At 48.8% G+C, this 7,095-nt stretch overlaps 1 long non-coding RNA gene across 1 annotated transcript; it reads left to right on the top strand.

Moving 5' to 3' along the window:
* The first annotated feature begins 107 nt into the window (after positions 1–107).
* On the top strand, positions 108–7,086 carry LOC145718204 (uncharacterized). The gene is made up of 3 exons (XR_014141649.1): positions 108–873; positions 1,891–1,985; positions 2,467–7,086. It is a non-coding gene; the product is annotated as an uncharacterized LOC145718204 (long non-coding RNA).
* Positions 7,087–7,095: the final 9 nt, after the last annotated feature.

Here is a 7,095-nt window from a genome sequence, read left to right as displayed (position 1 = left end):
CTGCTTCTCCCTTTCCCTCTGCCTCTCCCCCTGCTCATGCTCTCTCTCTCTCTCTCTCTCTCTGTGTCTCAAATGAATAAATAAAATCTAAAAAAAAAAAGATTTTATTTATTTATTTGAGAGAGAGACAGCACGAGAGCCGAAGGCAGATGCTTAACCGACTGAGCCACCCAAGTGCCATCAGTAATTTGGTTTTTATTTATTTATTTATTTTTATTTTTTAAATTTTTTTAAAAGATTTTATTTATTTATTTGAGAGAGAGAGACTGAAAGAGCACATGAGAGGGGGGAGGGTCGGGAGGGTCAGAGGGAGAAGCAGACTCCCCGCCGAGCAGGGAGCCCGATGCGGGACTTGATCCAGGGACTCCAGGATCATGACCTGAGCCGAAGGCAGCTGCTTAACCAACTGAGCCACCCAGGCGCCCAGTAATTTGGTTTTTAAAGAGCAGTGGATTTAGAGTCAACTTGCAGTCAGTACAGTTTGATGTCACCGTCATCAGCTAACGGGATGGGGAGCAGCAGGTATCTGGCATGTGTTGGAAGTGTTGAGCAGAGTCACATGCGTAGGCTTCTTACTTTGCTGGTTCTTTGTACTTCCAGGATGTGGTGGTGATCTCACTGAACTGGCAGGGACCCAAGTCCCTGCTCACCCCTGTGACCAGGGCAGATGGGGTGGTAGCCTAGCCTGTGAGCTGAAGTTTGGCTCAGAATAGGCCCCACTGAAGTGAGGTTGGTCCATTTATGATGGGGCCTCAGGAAGAGGAATTAATTCAAGACCAGATGCTAACTCTGGACATTTCTCCCCCTGTGACTGAGGATCTAGCAGGACGGACGGGAGACCGTCGGGCAGAGGAACAGGACCGCCTGACTGGGGTGAGACGAACGTCCTTCCTCTTCCATGTTGGGCGCTGCCCGCACATTCCCTCGGCTGCGCCGTGGCCTAGCTGACCATCGAGCCCTCTATGCTGGGCTCCAGCCAGAGTCCTTTGGTGTGCGTGTGTGATGATCTGCCTTGGGCAGATCCTGGCCGTGACAAGGGCATGGCAGCTCACCCCCGTCCCCCAAGTAAGCGGGGTCCCTTGGGAGCCCCAGCTGCTCTGCTGCAGCCTGGCCTTCTTCTGTGGCTTCGACACGGCCCGTGTCCGCGGGCCCCCCTCGGCTTCTCTCTCCTTGGGGACGATGTCTTTTACCGTCCCTGATGGGGCATGGGCCTCCCTTCCTTCCAGGAGTGTGAATCCCCCCTCCAGGCTGCCCACCCTCCCTGTGCCCGGGGCCCAGATGGGGAGGGCTGCCTGGCTTAGCAGATGTGGCTGGTGGTCTAGGGACCAGACGGGGTCACCCCGTTCCTCTTCTGTCCTCACCGCAGAGGGGAGCGGACAGCTCTCTGCTGCCCGTGAGGAGGGCCTTAGGAGGCGGAAGGCTGTGCTCATGCTCCGGTTACTGCCTACACCTTCTGGTTTTTCTCCTCCCGCATCACCAGCGTCACCGCCAGCGCCAGGTGGCGGGCAGAGGTGGGGTGGCTCCTGACCCCGGGGCTGGACTGTTTCAGTGTGACTCTGGTCAGGACGGCTGTGCACTGGGGCTGGAAAGCGCCTTGCTGGGCTCCCAGTCCGACCGGCTTGCCGAGGGCCCTGTGGCCTCCGGCTGAGAGCCGGCCTTCCTGGAGTCCTGATATGCTGCCTCCCGGGGAGCCTGCGGCCTCTGCCAGTCGGGGGCTCGGCGGAGCCGGGGTGTCTGACGGTGCCTCTCGCACGGCGGCCGTCGCAAGTCTCACTGTGTGTGGCTTTATTCGTAATTCTCAGTGAACCGATGAAGTTTAATGGTACCATTAAAACATGCTGAGTCAAGCCTGAAACCGTATTTGAGAAAATGACTTTTCCCTAATCCCAGGTTTTCCTTAGTGTCTTCATTGCTTTCACTTGGCCAGTGATAGAGAAGGCGGAAGAAGGAACGGCACAGAAAATTGGGCCTGGCCGGTTTCCCAGGTACACAGAGTCACATATGTGAAATGTACCGTTTGTTATGAGCGGAAATGTAGCTGGAGAAAATGTGTGTGAATAATACCAAATTGAATTCCACGTGCATCCTTCATTATCACTAACACCAAGCGTCATTCCTAGTGTTTTCCTAATGGATGTGGGTAGATGTGGGCAAGAGACAGCGTGCTTACAGATCTGCACAAAGAGCCTCGGGGAATCGGCGGTCGAAAGGATGGTGTCGGTCTTTAAAAGAAAAGCCGCTGCTGCCTTGAGCCAGAAGGGAGATCCATAGAAGAGAGGGTGCTGGTTAGGTTGGCAGGGGGGTCTCAAGGTGGGCGGCTACTTCCCTGCCCTCCGAACTTCTGTGTCGTGCCCTCCTGCTCTGGTTCCTTCTGCGTGACCCTGCCTGGCCGAACTGCTCCCTCGTGACATCTGCAAGGTGGGTCTCGTGTAAGTCATGCACCGACGTGCGTTGTTTCCCTTCTAGGCAGCCTCGGTCACCTCTCTATCCAGCGTGGCGTGTATGCACATGGTTCGCTGGGCTGTCTGGAACCCCTTGCTGGAAACCGGCTCCGGGAAGGTGATCTTACCTCTGCAGGGTGGGATCCGGCCCAACCCCTCGCGCTGTCTGGTCTATAAAGTACCCCCGGCCAGCATGAGCTCCGAAGAGGTAAGTTGTTCAGATACTTTGTGAGTATGACTCTTTGCCCGTGAGCTTCTAGCAAGTTCATACATTTTCAAAACCAGAAGTTGACAGTTAGGTTTGTGGATGTGTCATGAGCAGAATTTTTTCATCTCATGGATGTGCCCTTAAAGGATGAGCATGATTGCTGACTCACGTCAGCTGTGAACTGAGGTGGGTTTTTATCTTGGGGCTTAGGACATCCCCATTCACACATCAGTCTCGCAAGATGGCCAGAGGGCCTGTGGCTTTTATTTGTACACGCTGTGCAAACAGGGTCCACTTCTGTGCTGTGCGTGTCCATGTGGAGGATGAGCCTTGTGCGGTGCCAGGGCCGTGGTCAGCACCGGGCAGTGGGAGTCAAGCCTGGCTCATCTCTGTGACTAGTTTCTCGTGCCTGCTGGCCCTTGGCTCCTTCCAGCTTTGCATGGAGGGCAGGCCACAGCAGGAGTTTAAAAATCCATGTTTGGAATGAAACTTTCTCTGAACCCTGGTAGAGAAGACAGGTACGGGGGGGCGGGGCCGGTTGAAGGGTGTGCGAAGGCTCTGCTCTGCCGGCCACTGCCAGCCTTGCCCGATGGGTGGCAGGGACCCAGGGAGCTGCAGGTACCACGGGAAAGTGCTGCTGGCGACGGAAGCCCATCCCGATGCCAGCGTCACCCAGTGTCGCATGCAGGGTGCTTGGATCTGCCCGCGCTCCTGAACCGCGCTCCGTCTGTCTCACGGTGTGGCGAGGAGCCTTTTACTGCTCACCTGTCTCATTTTTCTTAGGTGAAGGGACCGTCCCTGGCCCTTCAGTGAGTCGTCTGTGTGCTGACCTAGCGACAACGTTATTTTCAGTGTTGTTATTTATGATGTGGGTAATGCTTTGCAGACCTGGATAAGGGAACAGCTGATTGTGCAGCTTTTCTTATTACGGACTGTCTCATTATGGGACCGCATTTTGCTGCATTCCCTCACGGACTAGTCTGAGCCCTTATTGTAAAACTGCCATTAGAGATCCTGAAGCCGTTGCCTCTCTCTCTCCCTCTTGGTATGTATATACGTATGTATTTAAATATTTATTCTTTTTAATTTTAGCCTTGTCATGCCATGACATTCCCTTCACTTTCTAAGTGTGTAAACTGTATTGGGGGATAAGTGTTTGGAAGACTTGACTATCTTGAGGACACAAATATATCAAATACTGCCATTTTTCACAAGGAATGTCACTTCTAATTGGGGTTTCTCAACCTCAGTGCTGCTGACATTTTGGGCCAGATAATTCTTTGCTGTGGGGATTGTCCTGTGCTTCAGAGGATGTTTATCCCCAGCCCTGGCCTCTACCCGCTAGATGCCCATAGCGTGCCCCCACCTGCAACACACTGAGTTGTCTGTGGACATTGCCAAATGTCTCCCGAGGGCAGAATTGCCCCTGGTTGAGACCACTATTCTAAGCATCTATAACTAACCTAAAATAATGAACCAAAACTGGTCAGAAACTTAATTCTGCTTCCTCCTCTGCTTCTTGCTGCGTTTGTCTTCTCCAGCACCGTCAGCCTCTGTCCAGGCAGACGGTGTGGAGGCCCATGTGTGCCTCGTCTCTGCCCCCACCCGGGCCATTCTGTGTCGTACTCGTCCATTCAGTGAACTTCTACTGAGCACCTATATGTACCCTTGGAAAAGCATCCCCGATCCCATGAACTTACCCTTAAGGGGAAGTGGCAGATATTAATCAGAGGAAAATATAAATATTAGAAACATCCCATAATTTTTGGCTAAGTAAACTTGGGGGTTTGTGTTATGATTATTTCAATGTTATTTCCTGTGTAAGTAAGTAGTGTATTATGATTGTTTTCTTTCTTAAACAACGCCTGTGTTTTTCCAAGTAATTGTCTTTTAAAAAACTTTTATATCTCCAGAGGCAGCCACTTTCAACCCTTAGCTGTGACTTATGGTGTTTACTTTGTTTCCAAATATTATGCTTCTACTGCTATTTCTTAGTTTATCAATTTTAGATATTATGTATTGACTTCCAATAATGATAGATGAGAACTTTAGCTTTTTGATACACTCCTACGCTCTTTAAAGAAACCACTCTGTCCTCCTACTGTGTGGCCTTGGATTCAGGGACTGTTTGTTGCCAGAAGCGTGCAGCACAATGGGGTCTGGCTCGAGGGTTGTGAAGCCCCAGGGAACTGGACCAGTCTGGGGAGGCCACGGAGAGGGAGGGGCTCGGGAAACAACCCCATAACATTGTTTAAGAAATGCAGGGTTAACCCTCAGGCTGCACATGCCTGAGTCTGACCCTGAACTGCTGTACCAAAGACCCAGAGAACTGACTGGATACACCAACCCCATCCCAGGGTTGCCCTGGGTGGATCACATGCAGGAGGGATCCGAATAGTTCTGCACGGGTTTGACAACCCATAGAAGGCTGGTTGGAAACTGTGGCCTGAACCTATTGTGCTGGTTTCTGACGAAAGCCTCAGGAAGAAATAGAGGATGTTTTGGACTGAACAAAAATGAAAATACATCAAAAGGTGGAGGGTGCAGCTGATGAGTGCTTCCAGGGAAATTGATAGCATCAGGTGCTTGTATTAGTACAGAAGAATGGTCTCCATTCAGTAATCTTATCTTCCACATGTAGGAGCAAGAGAAAGAAGAACAAACTAACCCTAAAACCAGCAGAAGAAAGTGGTAATAAAGATAAAGAGCAGAAACCAATGAAATTGAAAACAGAACAGTACAGAGACAATAGAGAACAAAAATAGAGAAAATCAATGAAACCAAAAGTGGATTCTTTGAAAAGATCAATAAAATTGATAAATGTCCAGAAAGAGCTACAACAAGAGAGGACTCAAATTGCTGATGTTAGGAGTGGAAGAAGGACCATCACTGCTGGCCCCACAGGCATCAAAAGGACAGTAAAGGAACACTGTGAGCAACTCTGTGCCTATAAATTTGGCAATTTAGATGAAATGGATCAATTTATCTTAAACCAGAGATTATCAAAACTCACCCAGGATGAAGTAGACAAACTGAGTAGTCCTATGACTATTACAGAAGCTGAATTTGTGGTTAAAACACTTTTGAGAAAGCAATATCCAGGCCTATTCACTCTGAATTCTACCAAACGACTTAAAGAAGAAAGAAGAGCAGTTTTATTCAATCTCTCCCAGGAAATAGAAGGATGGGAACAATTCCTAATTCACATAATGGGGCCTGTACTGTCCTGATAACAAAATTAGAGAGAGACAGCATAAGAAGACCATGGACACATGTCCCTCATGGACATGGCTGCAGAATCATCAACAGAACACTCATAAATTGAATCCAACAATAGGGAAAGAAGACAACACCATGACCAAGTGGGGGTTTGTCCGAGAAATGCAAGGTTGTTTTTGTTTTAAAAATTAATAAATATAGGGGCACCTGGGTGGCTCAGTCGTTAAGCGCCTGCCTTCGGCTCAGGTCATGATTCCAGGGTCCTGGGATCGAGCCCCGCATTGGGCTCCCTGCTCGGCGGAAGCCTGCTTCTCCCTCTCCCACTCCCCCTGCTTGTGTTCCCTCTCTAGCTGTCTCTCTCTCTGTCAAATAAATAAATAAAATCTTTAAAAAAAAATTAATAAGTATAATTCACCATAGTAGAGCCTGAAGAAGGTAAACTGTATAATCATAGCAATTGACACACACAAGGCATTTGACAAAATTCAACATTGATTTATGATAAAAAAAACTGTGAGCAAACTAGGAGAAGAGAAGCCCCTCCTTCTGCTCGGGGGCATCCACACAAACCCGTCAGTGAGCATCCTACTGAGTGGTGAGAGGTGGGGTGCCATCCCCCTAAGATCAGGGACAAGTGAGGGATGTCCACTCAGCATCCAGAATCTTGTTCAGCATCGTACCCGAAGTCCTAGCCAGGGCATGAAGGCAAGAAGACAAAATAAGACACACAGATTGGAAAGGGAGAAATAGAACTGTACTTGTTTGCAGATACCATTGTTGTTTGTGTGGAAAATCCCCAGGGATCTACAAAAAAACCCTGCTAGAATAAATTAGTGACTTTATTGAGGTTGTGGGAGACAACAGGAGATCAAGATAGAAAAATCATTCATTTCTGTATGTTAGCAATGAAAAGTTGACAAACAAAATAAAAAAAAAAGCAATATTACTTACAAAGCCCTTTCCCTCAACGAGATAAATCTAATAACAGGGTGTTTACGGGATCTGTCTGCTGCGAACTGTAGCATGTTCCTTTTGCTGCATGTCACTATTCTTGTCGTGGTTACTCTTGGTCTTGGGTGAGATCACAGAGGACCTACGTAACTGGCGAGACACGACATCTTTATGGATGGGAAGATCCAATATGATAAAGATATAAATTCGCCCCTAATTCATCTATAGATAATGTAATTTTAATCAAAATCCCAGCAGGGTTTTTTTTTTTTTTTT

The sequence above is a fragment of the Leptonychotes weddellii genome, unplaced genomic scaffold (genome assembly GCF_054177405.1).
Source record: "Leptonychotes weddellii isolate Sample4059 unplaced genomic scaffold, ASM5417740v2 HiC_scaffold_1208, whole genome shotgun sequence".
NCBI lineage: Eukaryota > Metazoa > Chordata > Mammalia > Carnivora > Phocidae > Leptonychotes > Leptonychotes weddellii.
The sequence above is the reverse complement of the archived record's forward strand: the minus strand, read 5'-3'. Positions and strand labels throughout refer to the sequence as shown.